The 11,373-nt window shown below is 40.1% G+C and overlaps 1 pseudogene; it reads left to right on the top strand.

Moving 5' to 3' along the window:
- Nucleotides 1-1,930, top strand: part of LOC128371770 (hexokinase-2-like) — a 25,307-nt pseudogene extending 23,377 nt beyond the window's left edge.
- Nucleotides 1,931-11,373: the final 9,443 nt, after the last annotated feature.

The following is an 11,373-nucleotide window of genomic DNA, read 5'->3' as shown; positions in this document are numbered from 1 at the left end:
GAAGAAGAGCGGTCTGAAAAACGCCAAGACCATTCTGACCAAGTTGGGTTTAAAGTCGAATTCGGTGGACGTCCGCGTGGTCCGTCTGGTCTGCAACAAGATCTCTATGCGATCCGCCCGCCTCTGCGCCGCCGCCCTGGCTACCCTCATCAACCGTATCTGTGCCAACCGCGGGAAGGACCACCTGAAGACCACTGTGGGCGTCGATGGGACTGTTTACAGGAAACACCCGAAGTAAGATGCAATATTTAGAACATGTTTGACTGGTAATAGTTTAATTATAAATGATGTGTTTGGTTGCAGTTTAAGACGTTTTTAAATAAATAAATTAGATTGGAGAAAACAACACAAACTGCTCTATTTAATAGAGATTTTTTAGTCATTTACGTCACAAATGTCTCACTGGACGAGAACCTGAAAGATTTTCGGTTTGTATTCATCAAACTTCTCAAAATTGCTCCAATAAATTGCTTTGAAACTTAACTCAACCTTCAGAATCTGAAGGTCTCTTACTTTGAGTTGGGAGGAAGACTTCTTCTTGGAGAGAGAGTTTCACAAAGTAGAAACTATGATGATGTGTAGTTGTTGTTTTGTCTTACACAGATACTTTAAATACATGGCAATTAACCCTCATAGACTGTAAAAAAAAAAAAAGTAATAAAAGAGTTGAAAGGGTTAATGTTATAGGCACAGCAAATCAAATCAAATGTATTTATAAAGCACATTTAAAACAACAGCCGTTGACCAAACTGCTGTACAATCAATTACATAAAAAACAACACAGCAAGAACACAAACTGGTGAAAACAGACAAACTCTCATACATACTGAGTAAAAAGCCAAAGAATAAAAATGTGTTTAAAGACGCGATTTAAAAAAACAGGCAGTGAGGTGGGCAGTCTGACATGCAGAGGCAGCTCCGGAGTTTTGGGGGCTACGAAAAAGCTCGTTCTCCCCTGAGCTTTAGCCTGGATCTGGGCACAACTCTAAAAGATCCCACAGGTAAAATGGAGCTAGCTCATGTAATGATTTATTTATATTTATAAATGAAAGTTAAAATCAATCCTAAAACGTACAGTGAGCCAGTGAAGGGAGGCCAACACGGGGGAAATGTGCTCTCGCTTGCCTCTTCCTGTTAACCCTCCTGTTGTCCTCAAATTAAGTAAGGAAGGGAGGAAGAAGGAAGGAAAGGAGGGAGCAAGGAAGGAAGGAAGGGAGGAAAGGAAAGAAGGAAGGGAGGGAGGAACATAGGAGGGAGGGAGGAAATAAGGAAGGGAGGAAGGAAGGAAAGAAATAAGGGAGGAAGGTAGGGGGAGGAAAGAAAGAGAGAAAGAGGGAGGAAGGAAGGAACGGAGGAAAGAAGGAAGAAAGGACAGAGGAAAGGAAGGGAGGAAGGTAGGGGGGAGGAAAGAAAGAGAGAAAGAGGAAGGGATGAAGGAAGGGAGGAAGGAACAGTCAAAACAGACGGGGTCGATTTGACCCGGGAGGACGACAGGAAGCTGCACATAAGTCCATTGAACAGGAGGAATTATTACAGCAAGAAAAACAAAATTGCTTTAATGTTCGTTGTTGTTTTAAAAGCGGCGTGAATAACTTCCTTTAACGTAAGAAAACAAAAACCACATTTCTGCAGCCGATGTTTTCTCATGATAATTAAAACGCTGCGGGGGATTTATTCTACCTCTCAAATATTTATTGTTCCTTCTCTTGTCTCTTCCTCCTTCCTCGTCTCTCTCTCTCTCTCTCTCTCTCTCTCTCTCCGTAGTTTCAGAAATAAGCTCAAGGAATGGGTGCACAAGCTCGCCCCCAAGTGCGACATCTCCTTCCTCGACTCGGAGGACGGCAGCGGGATGGGAGCTGCCATGGCAATAGCCGTGGCTCAGCGGATAGATAAGTGTAGAGTGAATGCAGATGCTACACAAACACTTTGAGGTCAAGTTTAGCCTCCAGATGATGAAATCTCTTTTAAAGCCGGTGTTACGTCGTATTTGGTGACCCGTCAGATTTTGTGACCTGTAACCAAACATTTCAACATAGTGTAACCAATCACAGAATCTGATGGGTCACCAGATACAACGTAACACCGGCAAAGTTTTTATGCACCAAAGATTGTTAATATTATGTAAAATTTGGAGTCAAAGTTACAATCTACAAACTTTTAAGTTTTGGGTTTAGAAGCAATAAACCTGTAAAAATTCGAAACTGTCATCTTTGAGAAATGCACAATGGAGACTAAGTATTAAAATAAAAAGAAAATGATTGGCAGATTATGTGTCGTGTTGGATTTTGACTCGAACTAAAACCAGGACCCAGTCAGTATGCCCATGTGGGTCCCATAAGGGTTACATTTGGGCTGCAAATATGGGTCCCAAGTGGGTTTGCCTGCAGTTTCCCACCTGTGTTTATCCAAATGGGCTTCAACTGGGTTCTGACTGGGTTTCAGGTGATGCCCAACTGGATGGGACCCTATATGTTTGCCCATATGGGGTCTAAGTGGGATCAGAATGGACCTTAAATGGGGCCCATTTAACCATATGGGTCCCATACAATTTGCCCTGTTTGTGCCCATAGTATAGAATAGAAAACCATATTGTCATTATTGTGTTTTAAAGACAATAAAAACAAGACATAGTAGGAGGTGTATTACACTTAATAAAATAAAAGAATAAATAGAAGCAGTGGATCATTGTTTGTTCAAGGTTTTTATAGCCAGTCAGTCCATGTGGGGCCCATGTTACTGAAACCATGAGACACAGCATTAAAACACAAGTCTTAAAGGTAAAATATGAGACTCATGTAGCCGTTAATATCAGTTTAGTGTTGAAGGAAGAGCTAACTAACCAAGAAAAACTTGTATATAAATAATAAATTAACATAAGAATAATAGAACAAATCATACCAGTTCCTTGTCAAGTTGTATATTTATTTTTTACAACTTGAGCACCAAAAAAAAAGCAGAACTAGTGCAGTCGAGGCTGAATTGAGGTTACAACAAACTGAGTCTGAAATGTCCTAAAACAGCCACCATACAGAGGATAAACTCCTTTCAGTAATAACATGGCCGTACCTCTGGCGTACCTCAGGACAAATGTTACGTCTCTTCCCCCTGATGTTTCTTCCCATTTTCCATTTAATGGTGTTTTCAGACCTCAGGCTGGCTGTAATGTAGACTGGTATTTCTCAACTCTACTTGCTGATGATTACAAACAGAAACTTTTTGACTTTCTTGACTTGTTTTAATGTTTCTTATGCAGCTTTAATCACAGTTTGCTGCTTATTTATAAGAGCTTTGACCATCCAAATGATCCTAAAACTTAGAAATGAAGAGCAGATGATACACTGGTGACACTTTTAATGACTTGAAATCAAATCAGAACTAAATACTTTTCTTAAAGGTGTAATATCTAAGAGTCAGAAATCTCGTCTCATTAGTGACACCGGTGGCTGTTAAGTGAACATAAGATGATCTGAGCTGGCTCCAAGTCTGCTATATTATTTATAAGGGATCTCAGAGATAACACAGTGTTGTACTTCAAGTATATTTATATATCCTGGTCCTAAATCTAAATAAAACCTTATTAAATCCAAGTGATTCATAGTGAGAATGAGAGAAAGGCACAAAGGTTAAATCTGTTAAACCGAAAGCACAAATTATTACATTCAAAGCATGAATTAGTAAATCAGGAGCATTAATTACTAGAGCTGAGTATAGTTAAAAAAATGACAATACCAGTGCCAATCCAAGAACCATTATGGCCCATTTATGCTCAACGTTAAATACGGATCAGGATACAGACGGAGCCTTCTGTCCGTGCTCTGCGTTCATTTCGTCCGTATTTCTGCACGTTTCCATAAAGCTTACAGATACGGACCAAACGGAGCAGTACCACCGGAAACCATGGGGGGGAGCAGTGTTGCTGTCACTACTCGATACGTAGCTCTAGTGAGACACGAAGAAGAAATAATGGAGGAACTTTTTGAGGAAAGGTTTTGTGAGGTGGTTAGAAACTTTAAACATATCGTTTTTGTCTTTTATGCAAGAGGAACATTATCAATATCTCCTCCACAGTCGCCATGTTTGTTTTTGAGTTTGTTGTTATCATAAACTTTTGACTCAGTGCTGCCCCCTGGTGGACGTATCGGTTAACATCCATGCCAACGTAAAGGAAGCATGGAAGTATGTGAGCAGTGACGCTAACATCGTTTGAAAAGGACGGATACATTTTCGACATCCGTTGAGCATAAATGGGCCCTAAATGAGTCCTTCATTAGATTTCCATTAACACATTTAGGTCAAATTGATCCCGTCTGTTTTGACTGTTCCTCCCTCCCTCCTTTCCTTCCTTCTTCCTCCCTTCCATCCATCCATCCTTCCTCCCTTCCTTCCTTGACTTGAGGACAACAGGAGGGTTAAGGTATTGAGTACAGATACCTAGTCCTACTAATTACTAAATTTGAGAGCTCACATGTTGGTTTGTCTCTGTGGCGCCTCCTGATGGAAAATATAAATGTAGAACCAACTGAGCAGAATTTATCAGTTCTCTTTAGATTACTACCTGATTTATTTTGTCTCAGTCAGTCTCACTGCTGCAGAATAAATGACTGATTATTTACAGAAGGTTTTCATGAGTTCTGTTTTCATCTGGTTGAGATTGAGACTATTTTTGAGCATGAACATACCTTAGTCATGTTACCATTCAGGTTTTTCATGTTCAAACATTCCTGACGGTGTTGAAGCTTCACTGCAGCTCAGAATAACACGACTGGAAAATTTAACAATAACTAAAACCCTCTGTTGTCTTTTATTATAGAGGAATACCCCCCCCCCCCTAAAAAAAAGCTAAATATATTCTCTCCATTCGAGGCAGTGAAGTCATTTTTTTTTATCTTGCTGCCATTTTGGAGCAGTCAGTGTGACATTTACTGAGCCTGTAAAGCCCAGAAAACCTTTTTATTACCAGCTTTTGACAAGAAAGAAGAATATGTGGAGTAAAAAAAAGGAAATCTGTAGTTCTGCTGCATCAGTTTTGATCCTTATAAGCACATAAAAATCCTGTATTCTGTGAGTCGTAAAGACGCTAAATGGAAAGTTATTATATTGTGTACAGATGATAATTTACTATAAAGTCATTTAACCCTTTATTAATGATTCCTCATCATGTTTAACTGCAGGATGGATTTTGGGGAGGTTACATCTGAAGTCAGACCTTTAAGATTTTACTCAGGAGGGTTTTTTCCTCATTTTTTAATATTTAACATGTTACTGAATACATATATTACTGTTTTTAGTTATTTTAAATCAATATTTTTATATATATTTAGTAAATAAATCATGATGTGGGTTTAAATTGAGTCACAGTACCAATTAAACTCACTTTATTCATCTAATATCTTTATTTTATATTCCAAAATCTACATGAACTAATGAATACATTTTACAATGAGAGATAAATGTTGCTTTATAAGAAATGTCCATGACAACACAGCTGGAACATTTACCCTAACAGCTGATCTTAGGAAGGAAGGAAGGAAGGAAGGGAGGGAGGGAGGGAGGAAGGAAGCAAGGAAGGTAGGAAGGAAGGAAGGAATGAAGGAACGAACAAACAATGAAAAGAAAGAAGGAAAGAAGAAATTAAAGAAGGAAGGAAGAAAGGGAGGAAGGAAGGAAGGAAGGAAGGAAAGAAGGTAGGAAGGAACGAAGGAAAGAACAACCGAAGAAAAGAAACAAGGAAGGGAGGAAGGAAGGAAGGACAGGAGGAAGGAAGGAAAGATGGAAGGAAGGAGGGAACATTTACCCTAACAGCTGAAAACATTGGTTAGAAAATGAGAAAAGTCATTAAAAAGTAAAAATGTAATTTAAGTTACATTACTTTAATGAACTTATAACATTTTAAATCGAGTAACTCTGTAACCTAAAACATGTAAAAATAACCTTCAAATCGCTGCTTACTATTTACAACCGCTGAGAACTTCTTATTAAATCTTATTTTGAGTGAAGCTGGAAGACACAAAGACCAAATAGCACAGTGAGTGTTTCAGTGGGATGAAGTGAAACATCTGTAAAAGCACCACAACAACAATTATAAAGCTTTCAGAGACGAGGCTTTGAGTTTGTCCCCTGAACAAACGAGCACAGAGACCATCAGGATGCTCCGAGCCCCCCGTCACCATGAGAAAGTATCACCTTTAGGGACTGATGAGGCTTACCCCTAAATAAAGATCATGGTGAAACTGGTGAGGTCATGTGAAACACAGGGAAACCGTTTCTCTGCATATTTGCCTCTTACAAATATGAAATCCATCTCCTTTAGTTAAATATATATTACATGAACGTGAGCGAGAGAGGAAACATTAATTTACCAGCCTGTAATCCTCCTTAATAACAGATAACAACACGACTACCTGAGAGTTTACTCTAAAGCAGAGGAGGAGGAAGTACTTCACCTCTGATACTGAGATATTAATAAAGTTCATTATTAATATACTGAAGCATCATCAGTATACACAGCATGTTAATGAGTTTAATGAAGTATTGCAGTAAAAGTACTGCAGTATTATAGTGATGTAGTATGCAGTATTACAGTAAAAGTTGTGATATATTATTATAGATGACATCATTAATTATTATTAATAGTGAAGCATCAGTGTTAGAGCAGCATGTTGTAGCTGCTGGAGGTGGAGCTAGTTTACACTACTTTATATACAGTTAGCTAGTTTACACTACTTTATATACAGTTAGCTAGTTTACACTACTTTATATACACTTAGCTAGTTTATACTACTTTATATACACTTAGCTAGTTTACACTACTTTATATACAGTTAGCTAGTTTATACTACTTTATATACAGTTAGCTAGTTTACACTACTTTATATACAGTTAGCTAGTTTATACTACTTTATATACAGTTAGCTAGTTTACACTACTTTATATACAGTTAGCTAGTTTATACTACTTTATATACAGTTAGCTAGTTTATATTACTTTATATACAGTTAGCTAGTTTATACTACTTTATATACAGTTAGCTAGTTTACACTACTTTATATACAGTTAGCTAGTTTATACTACTTTATATACAGTTAGCTAGTTTACACTACTTTATATACAGTTAGCTAGTTTACACTACTTTATATACAGTTAGCTAGTTTATACTACTTTATATACAGTTAGCTAGTTTACACTACTTTATATACAGTTAGCTAGTTTGTACTACTTTATATACAATTGGCTAGTTTACACTACTTTATATACAGTTAGCTAGTTTATACTACTTTATATACAGTTAGCTAGTTTACACTACTTTATATACAGTTAGCTAGTTTATATTACTTTATATACAGTTAGCTAGTTTATACTACTTTATATACAGTTAGCTAGTTTACACTACTTTATATACAGTTAGCTAGTTTATACTACTTTATATACAGTTAGCTAGTTTACATTACTTTATATACAGTTAGCTAGTTTATACTACTTTGTATACAGTTAGCTAGTTTACACTACTTTATATACAGTTAGCTAGTTTATACTACTTTATATACAGTTAGCTAGTTTACACTACTTTATATACAGTTAGCTAGTTTATACTACTTTATATACAGTTAGCTAGTTTACACTACTTTATATACAGTTAGCTAGTTTATACTACTTTATATACAATTAGCTAGTTTACACTACTTTATATACAGTTAGCTAGTTTATACTACTTTATATACAATTAGCTAGTTTACACTACTTTATCCTCTTAACGCACGCTGTTCCGTCTACGGGACGGGACGGATGATAAGAGGTAGCCACACGTTCTTCTGAATGTTTTAAATACCAACTCAACATATATATTCATGCCGTATATTGTTGGAAAGCTTAGATTCTCCTGATTCATTCAAGACCACTCACGACTTATATGGTTGCTCACAGTCGTAATAGTATTAGCAGTTAGCTCGGCTAGCCACTCAGCTAAGTGAAAAAAGCTATAGGCCTAATGCTACATACCTTCAAAGTTTTCCCTTTATCCACAACGATCATCTTATGACTCAGGACTTTCTGTACAGCTCGCCAAGTATCCATTCTTGTGAAATATGAAATCCGTTTCCTTCTAACCGAAATACTTTCCTCAATATGTCCATGTATTTAGTCCAACACGTAACGTAATAACACAAATAACAAACCATATACGGTTCGTTTACGTCATTTCCTGACCTGCACGTCCATCTCAGAGTACACGTGACTAGATGTTTACGACCGTGAGCCTCTTTCTGCTTCTGACACCACACACCAGCCAATCGGGTGCTTAGGATTAGGCAGTACATGTTTCCAAAGCCAATGAGGACATGTGACCGACGACAATGACGACATGGCTTTGATTGACAGCTGTTCTAGCCTATGGAAATATTCGGTGAAATAAAAAAGTTGATAACCTTTTGAGCAATAGTCAGAGGTTTCCAACAGTGTATGACACTAAGCTATTCAGTTTGGCTGTCCATAAACAAACTCCAAGCCAGTCCCTCCAGGAATTCGCGATGTTGCGATCGCAACAATTAACGCAAATTCAACCAATCCGCGTGATTATGTGCGGGCTCTTGCAATTTTGTCCAATCACCGCAACTTTTCCGCAAATTGAGGAGTGATATGGAAGGAAGGAAACATGTAAACATCATCAAAATATCGCGAGATCCCGCACAGATCTTTAGATGTGCTGTGCAGATCTCGCAAGACCACGTGGTATTTCGGTGATCTCGCGATATTTCGACGATGTTTCCAGCTTTCGCAGTAGCAGCAGAGTAAAAGCCATCAGGTAAGTGTTATTTTAATAAACTCCTGGTGTACTTACAAACTTTCCAATGCATCGATTTATGAGTAAAGACCATAGACTGTATATAAGAAATGGACGTAACATCCGTGACGTCACCCATTGGTTTGTGGACTGCCTGCTCAAAGCCAATAGTTTCTAATCTAGGCAGCGCCATCTTGAAAAATTTCAGGTGCATGCTGGGAAAAATAAAAAACACGGATTCTACTTATATGGGCATGAGGCGGGGGCCATGGGCGAAGCGGGGATGTTGCTATGGTTGCGAGGGCTGGATCTCGAGGACATTGGGCAATCAACCTGTCAATCAGGACGTAGCCACGCCCTAATGCATACCCTGCTTTATCGTCACATATAAAATCAGGGAGGCCAAAATGTCCCAAATGAACATCATACTGCATTGAAGAAGGCTTTAAACTAGCGATTGAGACCATAAACACATTTTGAAAACGTTTACTGAGGTTAGAGAAATCTCCTGTTGGGCAGTCGCTGAAACCCAGTCAGAACCCAGTTGAAGCCCATTTGGATAAACACAGGTGGGAAACTGCAGGCAAACCCCCTTGGGGACCCATATTTGCAGCCCAAATTTAACCCTTATGGACCCACATGGGCATACTGGCTGGGTCCTGGTTTTAGTTTGAGTCAAAATCCAACACGACACATAATCTGCAAATGATTTTCTTTTTATTTTAATACTTTACTCTCATTTCTCAGAGATGACAGTGGCGTCTTATTACAGGTTATTGCTTCTAAACCCAAAACTTAAAAGTTTTGTAGATTGTAACAGAAACCAAACTTTACATAATATTCACAAACTTTGGTGCATAAAAACTTTGCCGGTGTTACGTTGTATCTGGTGGACCCATCAGATTATGTGACTTAAGTATGTTGAAATGTTTGGTTACAGGTCACAAAATCTGATGGGTCACCAAATACGTCGTAACACCGGCTTTAAAAACAGGAAGATTTCATCATCCGGAGGCTAAACTTGACCTCAAAGTGTTTGTGTAGCATCTGCATTCACTCTACACTCATTAATTATCCTCCTCCTCCTCCTCTTCTTCTTCATCCTCGCCATCGCTGTCCTCCAGCAGCCGGGACTGGAGAGCTATCCGCTGGGCCATCGGCCGTTACCATGGCAGCGCCCTTCCCGCTGCCGTCCTCCGAGACGAGGAAGGAGATGTCACACTCGGGGGGCGAGGAGGCGCACCCAGGTCTGGAGCTCCTCGCTGAAACTAGATAGAGAGGGAGAGAGAGGGGGGGGGAGGAGAGAGAGAGAGAGAGAGAGAGAGAGAGAGAGAGAAGAGAGAGATAGAGGTGGGGGGGAAGCGGGGGGAGAGAGAGAGAGAGAGAGTGGGGGAGAGAGAGAGAGAGAGAGAGAGACAGAGAGAGAGAGAGAGAGAGGGACAGACAGAGAGAGAGGGAGAGAGACAGAGAGAGAGAGGAGAGAGAGAGAGAGAGAGAGAGAGAGAGAGACATAGAGAGAGAGAGAGAGGGAGAGAGACAGAGAGAGAGAGAGAGAGAGAGAGAGAGAGAGAATAGAGAGAGAGAGAGGGAGAGAGACAGAGAGAGAGAGAGAGAGTGGGGAGAGACATAGGAGAGGGAGCGAGGGGGGGGGGGGAGAGAGGGGAGAGAGAGACATAGAGAGAGAGAGAGAGAGAGAGACAGAGAGACAGAGATAGAGAGAGAGAGTGGGGGGAGGAGAGAGAGAGAGAGAGAGACAGAGAGAGAGAGAGAGAGAGGGACAGACAGAGACAGAGAGAGAGAGAGGGAGAGAGACAGAGAGAGAGAGAGAGAGAGAGAGAGAGAGAGAGAGAGAGAGAGAGAGAGAGAGACCATAGAGAGAGAGAGAGAGAGTGGGGGAAAGAGAGAGAGAGAGAGAGAGAGAGTGGGGGAGAGACATAGAGAGGGGAGCGGTGGGGGGGGGGAGAGAGGGAGAGAGAGACATAGAGAGAGAGAGAGAGAGAGAGACAGAGAGACAGAGATAGAGAGAGCATCAGATAGATGAGGAAGGAGGAAGAGATGAGAGACAAGAGAAAGAATAATAAATATTTGAGAGGTTAGAATAAATCCCCGCAGCGTTTTAATTATCATGAGAAACATCGGCTGCAGAAATGTGGTTTTTGTTTTCATACGTTACAGGAAGTTATTCACGCCGCTTTTAAAACAACAAACTATGAACATTAAAGCTTTCTCTCTTTCCTCCCTCCCTCCTACCTTCTCCCTTCCTTTCCTTTTCTGTGTCCTTTCTTCCTTCCCCTTTTCCTTCCTTCCTTTCCTCTGTCCTTTCTTTCCTCCTTCCTTCCTCCCTCCCTCCCTCTTTCTCTTCTCCCCCCTACATTCCTCCCTTCCTTCGTTCCTTTTCTCTGTCCTTTCTTCCTTCCTTCCCTTCCTCCCTTCCTTCTTTCCTTATTTCCTCCCTCCCTCCTTCCTTCCTTCTTTCCTCCCTCCCTCCTACCTTCCTCCCTTCCTTTCCTCTGCCCTTTCTTCCTCCTTCCCCTTTTCCTTTCTCCCTCCCTCCCTCCCTGCTTCCTTCTTCTTTTCTTCCCCCCTACATTCCTCCC

This window comes from Scomber japonicus, chromosome 13, assembly GCF_027409825.1.
Source record: "Scomber japonicus isolate fScoJap1 chromosome 13, fScoJap1.pri, whole genome shotgun sequence".
NCBI classification, from domain to species: Eukaryota; Metazoa; Chordata; class Actinopteri; order Scombriformes; family Scombridae; genus Scomber; species Scomber japonicus.
Note: the sequence above shows the minus strand (reverse complement) of the source record. Positions and strands in the feature narration are given on the sequence as shown.